The sequence below is a fragment of the Pseudonaja textilis genome, chromosome 5, assembly GCF_049901715.1.
Source record: "Pseudonaja textilis isolate UNSWEBS1 chromosome 5, rPseTex1.2, whole genome shotgun sequence".
NCBI lineage: Eukaryota > Metazoa > Chordata > Lepidosauria > Squamata > Elapidae > Pseudonaja > Pseudonaja textilis.
In genome coordinates, this window is record NC_141994.1 from 23,357,016 (window position 1) to 23,369,040 (window position 12,025).

General features: G+C 42.4%; 1 long non-coding RNA gene across 1 annotated transcript; it reads left to right on the forward strand.

Moving 5' to 3' along the window:
• Positions 1-1,473: 1,473 nt before the first annotated feature.
• Positions 1,474-11,637, forward strand: LOC148125563 (uncharacterized). The gene is made up of 3 exons (XR_015743970.1): positions 1,474-1,508; positions 2,480-2,595; positions 9,041-11,637. It is a non-coding gene; the product is annotated as an uncharacterized LOC148125563 (long non-coding RNA).
• Positions 11,638-12,025: the final 388 nt, after the last annotated feature.

Consider the following 12,025-nt stretch of genomic DNA (forward strand, 5'->3'; position numbering starts at 1 on the left):
ATACCCCTCACACATCATCACAAAATCTCCAGAACCGTAATGTCTACAAACCTGAAATTTGGCACGTATGTTCCTCTTGGCTCCTAGGTGCTCGCTAAGAAAGGATTTTTCAAAATGACCATCAGATCCTTAGTATTTCCTATATTATTATTATTATTATTATTATTATTATTATTATTATTATTATTATTATTATTATTATTATTATTATTAACACGCTCTGATGCTAAGGAGTTCTACTCCCCCTCTCACCTGAAAAGAAATCTCTTCCAAATGCAAAACACAACCAGAGGTTTCAGTTTCAGAGCACCAAGCAGCTTTAGTACAGAACAGCTGAGTAAGCCACATCCAGGCTTCCTTGCTGTCTCCTTCTTGCTTACACAGCAAATACTCTTTCACTTTCCAAACAGTCCTCAACTCTCTCACACACTGACAGGACGCTAGCCTGATGAATACCGATGGATGCTGGTAGGCAGAGGCAGAATTTTCCCCACTTATTTTCCTCCCCAAAAACTAAGCCCGACATAGTTTTGTAACGAAGCACTGGTATCAAGCTAGTACACACACACACACACACACACACACACACATACATTAAGCCATAACATGGTTTACTTTTGGCTCAATATGAAGTTAGTACAAACCTGGTTTATTTTTGGCTTAGTATAAAGCGTTAACCTAGTTTATTGAGCTTGTGTATGTGAAGGGCTACCCTTTATGTTTTTAATGTCCCATTTCAGTCTGGCCTTGGTGCAACCTGAAGACCTCCCAAACCTGGGGGTGGGAAGGGTTAGGAAAAGAAAGCACAAATTCTCTAGTACAGTGGCCCCCAACCTTTTTTGTCCCATGGCCCAGTACTGGCATCACAAAATGATCCACAGACTGGTACCAGCATCAGCACGCATGACCAAGGCAAAGCGAGCCGAGCGACCGGCCAGCCAGCCGTCCCCCGCTTCTTCCCCCCATCTTCAACTCCTCCTTTGTCGATGGGCTTTTCAGGCTCTTTCTTAATCTCCTAATGCGAGACTCCACTGCCATCGGGACGGCTGTTCATTTGAAGCCGCCCCCGCCTCGACGAAACTAAGGCGCGAGGATTCAGCATCCAAACGCCGCTTTCCAACCGATGACTGACAAGCTCACCCGGAAGTACTTTCTCAAGCGCCGTCGAAACAAGATGGTGGCGCCCACTTCTTTGTGGCCCGGTAAAAAATGCTCCACAGACCGGTACTGGTCCAGGGCCTGGTGGTTGGGGACCACTTCTCTAGTAGATTACATAATACAAGTCAACAAATTCCTTTTTCCCCATAGCAGGGCAAGGTTCATCAATCTCTTGCAACACCTATTTGGCAAGAAAGTATTACATTAAATCCTAAATGTTGACTTTAATCTATCTTACTGGATCATATTTACTTGAGCTTTGTTCATAGCTGTTGATAACTGCAGAGTTCCTTTGCCACTTTTGATTGATTGTGTGGGCCATCAATTAGTTTTTGACTCCTATAAACAACGTAAGTTTTCTCCATGATGATATGTCCCTAAACCTCTTTCAGGTTTCCTAACTGTGAGTGAATCCGTCCACCTTGCTTTTAGTTCTTCTTTTTCTCTCCTTCCACTTTTCCTAGCATTACAGCTTTCCCCCAGAAAGTTGGGCCTTCACGTATTTTTTCATTTGCACACCAACCTTTATTATTTTTCCATGAATGAAGGCAAATATACCAGTGGTGTGATTCAAAGTTTTTTACTACCAGTTCTGTGGCGTGGTGTGATGGGCGTGATATGACAGGCGTGGCAGGGGAAGGATACTGTAAAATCCCCATTCCCTTTCTACTCCTGGGGGAAGGTTACTGAAAAATCCCCATTCCTTCCCCACCCCACTGACCTGCTTTCCAGCTCCATTCTCCTGTGCAAGACAACCAAAGGAGACCCAGTCGATCAGCTGGGACTCAATGGGAGGCAGAGAAGAGATGGGGCCGGGGCCAGTCAGAGTGGGTATTTTCCGGTTCTCCGAACTACTCAAAATTTCCGCTACCAGTTCTCCAGAACTGGTCAGAACCTGCTGAATACCACCTCTGGACTATAAGTGTCCCAGGATAATGTTGCAAGATCTAATCTTGGTCGATCACCGGGATCAGAGGTTTAGTTTTCTGAGCTTTCAGACTCGTGTTAGAACCCATCCTCAGGGAATTTCTCTGCAGCAGAGTGTGTGTGTTTTGGGCCATTCTGTGGGTGGTATTTATTTGGTGCCTGGTTGTGTGTGGCTTTTTGTTAATTGTGATGTTAATTGGGGTATTAAATTCTTAGCTGCTGTTTCCTTGTGCTGCCAAACACTGTCTCCTAAGTCCTTGATAAGCTTAGGGTAAATCAGCATTCCTGTTTCCCAGGTTTCAATCACTTCCTTGGCTGTTTTTGTGCTTGCTCGTCCAGCAACCTTAATACTTGCAAAATTGAAAGTATTCATTATTTTTACAAATAACTCAAGGTGGTGAACATATCCAGCACAGCTTCCTCCTCCTATTTTCCCCGCAAGACGTCCTCAAAGGGCTGAGAGAAACTGACTGGCCCAAGAAGATCACCCAGCTGGCTTTCATGGCTGAGGTAGGACTAGAACCAGGGGTGGGCTGCTATCGTTTTACACTGGTTCGGGCAAACCAGATGTTAATTTTACATCTGGTTCGCTGAACCGGTAGTTGCAATGAATGGCTGGCCCCACCCACCCTGCCCCTCCCCTCCCAGGAGTCTCCACGTGGCCTGGTTTGGAACCCAGGTAAGTGCAGGGCCTGCGCCGAGGCTTCGGGAGGGTGAAAAATGGGCTTCCCGGAGGCTCTAGAAGGCCGGAAACAGGCCTGTTTCCAGCCTCCAGAGCCCAGGGAGGCCATTTTCGCCCCCTGAACGCTCAAGGAAAGCCTCTGGAGCCCGGGGAGGGCGAAAACAACCCTCCCCCCCCCATGGTGCAGGAGACCGACTAGGCCACGCCCACACAGCAACTGGGTAGAGAACCGGTTGCTAAATTTTTTGAAGCCCGCCCTGGCTAGAACTCACAATCTCTCACCTTCTAGCCTGGCACCACTAGCCCAAACTGGCCAAAATGTCATAAAACTTGGCCTGTGGTCAGTTCTTGATGTTTGACTGTGCAGTACAGTTCAGCATGGGCTAAATTCAAGGCAGTCTCTGAATATACATCTCTGAATATCCCTAAATTTTTAAGAACTTTCCCAGTGAAGGCAGTACATTAAAAGCTTTGCCTTGAAGGCACCGATGAATCTGATAAGGAAATATTGAGTTTCCTCTGCATATGAAATTTCAGTTTCATTTCGGCCGTGCCTCTCTGTCTTGCTATAAATAATTTTTTAGTAAAACCATATTCCCTCTGGTTAAAAAAAAAAAATTAAACCACAGTAGCTATTCTGTTTCTGTTATTTGCCTAATTGTGAATGAACTTCCTACAATATCTAACTGAGGTTGCTCATGTAATCATTATAACGCTTTTCGGTCCAAAATATATCCCTGGTGTGGGGAATTAACACTTTCAAATTTTGCAACAGCAATCCTCCTATATAATTGGGTTGCTTATCTTTGTCGCCTACTTTTGAACAAATTTGTGTGTTTCATGTTAGCTATATAGAATGAGTGAACAAATGTCATTTAAAACGTCAATTCCTTTCGAGTTGCCTTGAATTCAAATTCTCTTATAATTGCTTAATTTTTAATTTTTATCCTCCTTGCAGGATTAAGTTCTCCTGCTGTCATTCCAACATGCAATAAGAATAGTGACCGGGAAAATAGAAGTTTAAACATATACGCACGGTCTCAGACACACTCACCTTATGATAATATTACATGCACAGGTAGTCCTTGGCCTACAACAGCTTGTTTAATGACTGTTTGAAGTTACAACGGCACTGAAAAAGTTGTCAACTCATAAAATATTCTTATGCCTGTTTTAGTAGTTGCCATTAAAAAGAAAGGTAGGGGAGAAGGAAATCTGGAAGAGCAGTACAGTTTGAAATCGAAAGTACATTCCAACTCTTCTCTTTAAAAGGTTGTAACTAAAATACCAGAGCTTTTGCCTGCAAATATATTTAATTGGAGAACGTGAATGATGGCATCCAGCCCATAATTGGAGAATGTGATTGATGATACCCAGCCTGTGAATGGGCTCAACTGGAAAATCTGATTTATGAGACAAACAGGGGGGAGGGGGGAAACAGGGTGACAGGCAGTGGTGGTATTCTATCAGTTTGGCTCGGTTCTGCCAAGCCAGTAGCAGCGATAAACAGCGGAGACCAAACCGGTTCTCTCCACCGCTCTGCTGTTGGGCCCACCCACCCGCCTCTGCTCCCATACTCACTTTTATCCACTGAATTTGAAGCGCAGCTGCTTTGCACGGCACAGAAGAGTGCTGCACAGCAGCTGCTGAAGCAACCAGGATCTACAGGCTTGCAGGAAGCAAGTTAGAACACCTTCGCTCCTGCGCAAACACCTCTGCGCCTGCACAAAGTGTGCATTTGGTGCGTGCGTGCACGCAAATCATGTGCACACGCACAAAGTGCGCCCACCAAACCACACCCACCGAACTGGTGGCAAAAATATTTGAATCCCAACACTAGTCACAGGGGATTGTGAATGCTGTATGCCAGAGTTGGCTTCATACAGGGCAGTGCCAGTATGTCACCTCTAATGAATCCTTTGAAGTTTTTAGAAGTTTGGCTCGAGAATCATCATTTAATTTGGGCGATTGCTGGAATCCTGACAAAAGTGACGTCTGGCCGTTTTTCACACTTACGACTGTTGCAGCATCCCCAGGGTGACATGATGTAACCGCTTGGCAACTGATTCATATTTATGACGGCGGTAGTGTCCCAGGGTCATGTGCTCCCCTTTTGCAACCTTCTGACAATGGGGGAAGATGGATTCGCTTAACAGCGGTGTTGCTAAGTTAACAATGGCAGTGTTTCACGTTTAAAAATTGTAGCAGGAAAGGTTGTAAAACGAGGCAAAGCTCACTTAACAAACGTCTCACTTAGCAACTTAGAGGCTCTGTTGTGGTTATAAGTCGAGGACTATCTCTACTCGCATCTTTCAATAGTGTTGTAGCCTTTATTCACACGCTTCAGCTTCTGTGGGGGGTTTTCTAGGAAAGCCAAACTTAGCATAAGATAGGTCTAAGTTGGATGCCATCACTGTGTCTCTTGATGCCATGAAGGATTCGGACGATTTCCGGTAAGCCACTTAACAAGATTAATGCAATTTGCAGTTTCTGCTTTATAGGAAATGCTGCGAAGGCTTTTTCTCCACTGGGAGAAACTTCTCTCTTGTTTTCCTTCCTGTTCTTGGGAATTCCCTCTTAACCAAAAGTCAAGGCAACATGATATCTGCACTTGTCTCCTTCCAGGGTTTAAGAGCCTTGGAAGGGCAGCTTTGACATTTGTACTATGTGGTCAGCTTTTTTTTTAATCCTTGCTGATAAAATATAGCAAGGAAAAGGAAGTTTAGAGGTTCAGGTGCTGGCTGGAACCCCAATTTCTCTGCTTCCTGATGGCCATCTTGTTGACTGACCTTTCCTCCCTCGCTTTTCCTTTCTTCCTTCCCTCCTTCCCTCCCTCCTTTCTACTTCCTGATGGCCATCTTGTTGACTGACCCTCCCTCCCTCTCTTTTCCTTCCTTCCTTCCCTTCCTCCCCCTTCTTTCCTTTCTTTCCTCCCTCCCCTCTCTCCCCTTCCTTCCCGCCGCCCTCCCTCCTTTCTTCTTCCTGATGGCCATCTTGATTGACCCTCCCTCCCTCTCTTTTCCTTCCTTCCTTCCTTTCCCTCCCTCTCTCCCTCCCCCTTCCTTCCTCCCTCCCTCCCTCCCTTCCCTCTCCCTCTTTCTCCTCCACTGAAGTTCCTGGGAACCTGCATGACGATGCTTGATTTGTCAATCGCTTATAAGAGAACAGGTATAAGGATAAACATGAGTAAGAATACAGGAAATAGGTACGAATAAATAGGGACAATAGGACAGGGACGGTAGGCACGATGTGCACTTATGCACGTCCCTTACAGACCCCTTAGGAACGGGGTGAGGTCAATAGTGGATAGTTTAATAAGGTTAAAGGAGTGGGGGTTAGAGGATGTAACAACGGAGTCAGGGAGTGCATTCCAGGCATTGGCCACTCTGTTGCTGAAGTCGTACTTTCTGCAATCAAGTTTGGAGCGGTTTACATTGACTTTGTATCTGTTGTGTGCTCTTGTATTGTTGTGGTTGAAGCTGAAGTAGTCATTGATGGGTAGGACATTGTAGCAGATAACTTTGTGTACTATGCTTAAGTCCAACTGTAGACGGTGTAGTTCAAGGTTGTCCAAGCCCAAAATTTCAAGCCTGGTGAATCAAACAAACAAACAAATAAACAAACAAACAAATAAATAAAAAATAGCAGAAGAGGGACAACAAACAGCCACATGGAAATTTGTTTTAAGGCCCAATTTGCTTGACTAAAAATTAATAATTTTCTCTGGTCCTTATTTAAAGGTCCACTTTATATTAATTTGTAATCCACATGGATGATCCTTAATCAAAATTATTATTTAAAAAATAGATTTACTTTTAACATACAGCGCTGCTGCTATAAACATATTTATGAGGCTGTAAAGGTTCAGTGTGCTGTTACATGATCCCTGCTCTGGCAGCCCCTTCATTATATTACTGTAATATAAGATGTCAGAAGTTTCAGCTTCTGGGAGATTCACCAGTTAGAGAGCTAATGGCTGCAGCCAGATAGTGTTTCATCTCACCTAATCTGGTGCAACTCCACTCACTGCTTATTTGCTTCTATGTCTACTTTAAGATTTTATATTTAGGCTAATATTTGAAGTTGTAGTGTTTCCGTGTCTTAACTAATCAACTTTGAAGATCTGATGAGGGGTCTCTTCTCATGTTTCTTCAATATTACTGTGTATGAAGGACTGCTTTAGTGTGAGCGGCAAAGTTCCACATGAACACTTGATGGCAGCAAAGGGTAAACATTCTATGTCCCTTAATTGTCCTCTTGTGGTCATATGAAATATGTCATCCTTACGTATTGTGACAAGGAAAGGGTATCGTCTTTCCTCTTATTATTTTTCACATCCTGCCTAAGTAAACAGACAAAAAGTAGTATTATTTCATTTATGTTGCTCTAGATATTTGATCTACAAGTATCTGGTGTATTTCTGCGGGTGTTAACGTTTTGGCTTTTTTTTTTTTTAGATTATTCTATAAACTAAATGAAGCTATGACAGAATATATGGCATAGCTTCATGTAGTTTATTGATGTGCCCAAATGGACCGGTATACACATTGCAAGGCACCAAAGACTGTGCTTAACAAACTATAATTTTGGCTCAGCCAAAACCGAACAAGTCATATTACCACCTAGTGACTAGTCTAATATGAAAAATGAGTCTAAAACTTTCCTTCTTCTGTTCTCTAAGTCACAGTTAGTTCTAAATGAAAAGATAAATGGCCAATGCTATTCCTTGGCCACTGTCATTTGTTTGATCATACCCAGATCACCTTGTTGCTTAAATTTTCTTAAGACCAAACCAAATCATCCCAGCTTGGCAAGCAAACATATACATTAATGAGCCAGTTTTAGGTGTTCACTAGGTTAGAAAACTGGGCTGATGATTGGCAGCCTCGTGTTTGAGACCCGTTGCTGCTGGAGGATGGAGTGAGCTCCCATTACACACTCCAGCTCCTGCTGACCCAGAGGTTCAAAAGTGGGACTGCAAGTAGACAAACAGGTACCACTTTGGTGGACATTATATTTCTGATACCAAAATATAACAAGCCAGTTTGGTGTAATGATTAAGATGCTGGTCTAGAAACGAGGAGGCTGTGAGTTCTAGACCTGCCTTAAGCATGAAAGCAACTGGGTGAGTTTGGGCCAGTCAATCTTTCTCAATCCAACCCATTTCACAGGGCTGTAGTTTTGGGGAAAACAGGAGGAGGAAGGAGTATTATGCATGTTCACTGCCTTCAATTACTTATAAAGTAAAAAAAGGTGAAATAAAAATCAAATAAATACATGCCTCTTAATTTTAGCAGTGTATACTTTACTTTTAAACCAACAATCAATAAAAAAGAAACATCAGTTATGTTTCTATTGTTTATCTACTCTGCAGCTTTTGTTTATAATAGCTTGCATAATTCCGAGATAAGTATAATGTTACATAATTCTGAGATCACAGGCATCCATAATTTTACAATCATTAGCATACAAAGCTTCTAGAGAACCCTGGTCTTTTGGGAAACAATATCTCAATTATCAGAACCGGCAAATGGGTTTCCCTGAAATACACCTGCTTATCAATATGACTCCAACCCTAAACAGTCTTACTAATTGTGTGACTGCCATGACACCCTGATTATCAAACTAGAGAGTTTCCTCAAATACCAGTCGCTGAGATGCTGAGCTTATCGATCAGAAAGGTCAGCAGTTTGGCAGTTTGAATCCCTAGTGCCACATAACAGAATGAGCTCCCGTTACTTGTCCCAGCTTCTGCCAACCTAACAGTTCAAAAGCATGTAAAAAATGCAAGTAGAAAAATAGGGACCACCTTTGGTGGGAAGGTAACAGCGTTCTGTGCATCTCCAGTGTTTAGTCATGCCAGACACATGACCACGGAGATGTCTTCGGACAGCGCTGGCTCTTCGGCTTTGTCATGGAGATGAGCACCACCCCGTAGAGCTGGAAACGACGAGCACGTATGTGCGAAGGGAACCTTTACCTTTACCTTACTAAATATTAGCAGATCAGCCTACAAAGTTGGATTGAAGTACATGATGTGGCACTGAATTTGGGCTAGGCGACGTTCCAGAAACCAACTTGGCTCCCATGATTCTGATTGGGCAAGCCATTTGAATGTTCCTTGGATTTATAGCCCTGTTGATTTACCAAAGTCAGGTAAGATTTTAGCAAATGAGAAAGAAGCACATAAGAAAATGCTTTCTTAGACAAGACATGAGAATTGAGCTTGAAGGCAAATTCTGAAGCAATAAAATGCTGTTATCTCTTTAACAGGACTTTTATTTGGAGTACCAACCATTCTAGACATACCCTTCTCGAGATACTGTCTTCTTCAAACTCCTAAGCTGACTGGATCCAGCTTAAAGAACTATGCTTTTATGAACCTACTTATATTTTAAGATTGGCTCGGATGACGTTGATTGACTCAACATGAAATACAGTAAGTTGACAAAACATTAGAGATTGGCGCCATTCTAGCCCTGGCTCCTCTGCCCTACAGTTGTACCCTGAAAATAAATGACAGCTGGTCCTTGACTTATGACCACAATTGAGTCCATGGTCACTAAATGAATGGCTGTAAGTCAAAGTTAATTTGGTTTGTGAAACCTATCGATTCTTCTGCCTTTTTAATTTTAATAAAATATGCTGGAGGCAGATGCTTCAAAATGGTATTCTACAGAATTTTCAATTTAGGCCTTTTTCGTTTACATTTGTTTATTGGAGTGAATATTTCATTATCACTGTTTTCTTATCGAACCGTGTTTCGTATTATTTAATGAAGGCTTCTTTTGAACTGTTTTTATTACTAGCCTTGAGGGACAAAGCTGGTTCTTCAGAGATGGCCAAGAAGTCTAATGCATTGCAGTTAGGTTGGGATATTAGAACATTTTTGGCTACGTAACTTAATTCTGTTTGTTTTTAATGTGCCAAATTAGGGAGGTGCCCTTTTTTATTTTTTTACTTTGCTTATTGCAGTAACATGATCTGTTCTCAGAATGATTTGCTTTCAAAAAGAACTGTGGAGCATTTGATTGAAACAATGCAGTATCTTTTATACAAACCCTCTTAAGCATGGCAATGGAGTAATTTATCAGCTGGTATCTGGTTCGTCCAGTTTGGCAAGATTTGTTCTGTAGGCTCACATTCCTCCTAGTTCATCTCATGGTAATGTTTTAAAGCAGGACCGGAAAAACAGAGTCAGAGCGGTGGTAATGGTTAAGTTATTGGGCTGACACTATGGAAACCCAGATCCTAGTTTACACAGAACCAGAGAAAATCTCAGGGTGACTTTGAATCAATCGCTTCATCTCAATCTAATCTGTGGAGCCCTTTCTCAGATCGGTTGCTTTCTTACAGACGTTTCATTACCAAACTAGGTAACGTCATCAATGTTGGTGATGGCGTTGATCAGGGCGCTGGCGATGTTACTTAGTTTGGTAACGAAACGTCTGCGCAGAAAACAACCAAGCTCAGAGAGCATCAAGGACTCCACAGTACAACCCTGAGTTACAAGTACAGGTAGACCTCGACTTACCACCACAATTGAGCTCAAAATTTCAGTCGTTAAATGAGACATTTGTTACGTGAGTTTTGCCCCATTTTGCAGCCTTCCTTGCCACAGTAGATAAGCGAATCACTGCAGTTGAGAAGTTAGTAACCCGGTTGTTAAGTGAATCTGGCTTCCCCGTTGACTTTATTTGTCAGAAGGTTGCAAAAGGAGATCACGTGACTGTGGGAAACAGCAAAGGTATGAAGCCAATTCATATGTTTAAGATGCTAACCAGAATCCTGATTCTGGTTAATTTTTCTACGTGAAGGGCCTCTGAAGAATGGTATAAAATTCCCCGTGTTTTCACTTGCCCTTGTTTAATTTTCACAATTGCATCGTGCCCAAGATGGGTGAATGGGTTTCTGTAATTCCATGCGGTGTTTCTGGGCATGTGTTTTGCAAGCTGCTTGCCCTCCCCCATGCAAATAGCTCAGGTTTCACCAGCTGAGCTCAACTGGAGAAAACCCCCCAGGACTGGCATGGCAACCTTCAAAATGCCTTGGTCTGGTTTTGGAAGTGTTTTTTCTTAGGAACTATTATTATTATGACATGCTTGGAGCAACAGTAAATGGAGTGTGCCAAAGCAAGAGCTAAACCTTGTTGGACCGCTATCCAGTTGTAGAAAGTTAGCACCTGCCCCTCTCTTAGAAGAATGAAATACTTTGAGAAATATTTTAAAAGGCAGAACATTATATTTCCCCTAAAAAAGAAATCTTAAAGGAAACAGAAACTCAGGGCCACAGTTCCCTGCCTCCAAGCAGATACTAAGCTGAGGCCAGTTTTTAGAAATGCAGATTTGGTAATCCAGTCAAGACAGGATATTTTGAACAGAATTAGGTAGGATCAGCCCTCACTCAAGATCTAAACCAGGAAAGCCACAACCAGGAAGACACAATAGGAATGGCCCACCACCCTTTCGGGACGCAAGCCTCCTCATTACATCATCTCAGAGAGTCCAAGCTTCAATCAAACTTAACTCACAACCTAAAAAGTTAGCTATGACCCCTGCGTAACCCCCTGGGAGTCCGACAGCAACCAATAGAATACATGTCCTTGCCACAGGAACAGGAAGCTCAAGGGCAAGGCCCAAGAGATGTTATAAATACCTCTCTCACTCAAATCCCTGTGTTCAGCTGCCCAAGACCTCAAACCCATATAGTCCTGTCCATCAAAAAACCATCTTTCCAAACAGCCTCCATGTTTCCAGTGTCTTTCTCCCCACTTGGAACTGAATCCAGATGGATATTTCTTCCAACACAATTTTTCCCAGGAATGCTCTTTAAAATAAATTCTCCACTTCCCGTGACTTCATAAGCAGGTTGATTCGGTACTGACACTTTCCAGGAAGTTATTTTTATTACATTTCATTTCATTTCATTTTGTCTTTCTTTTTTTTTTTTTACTTTCTAGGCTAATTTATAGCCCTGGAATTTCCTGGTGGATTGTCATTAAAATACTAATCAGGTTTTCCTTTGCGTTGCCAAAGACAGTTAAGTGAGGCTACCGGCTTGCCATCCTTATACAGATAGTCCTTGACTTATAACAGTTTGTTTAGTGACCATTCCATTCTGGACTCAATTGTGGTCATAGGTTGAGGACTACCTATAATAGCTGGAAACAGTCTTCTTTCCTTTTGTTTTTTTTCAGTTTTAAAAAGTTTTATTACATATAAAAAAATTCTATTTTTATATAAGCAGTGTGTTGTCTAT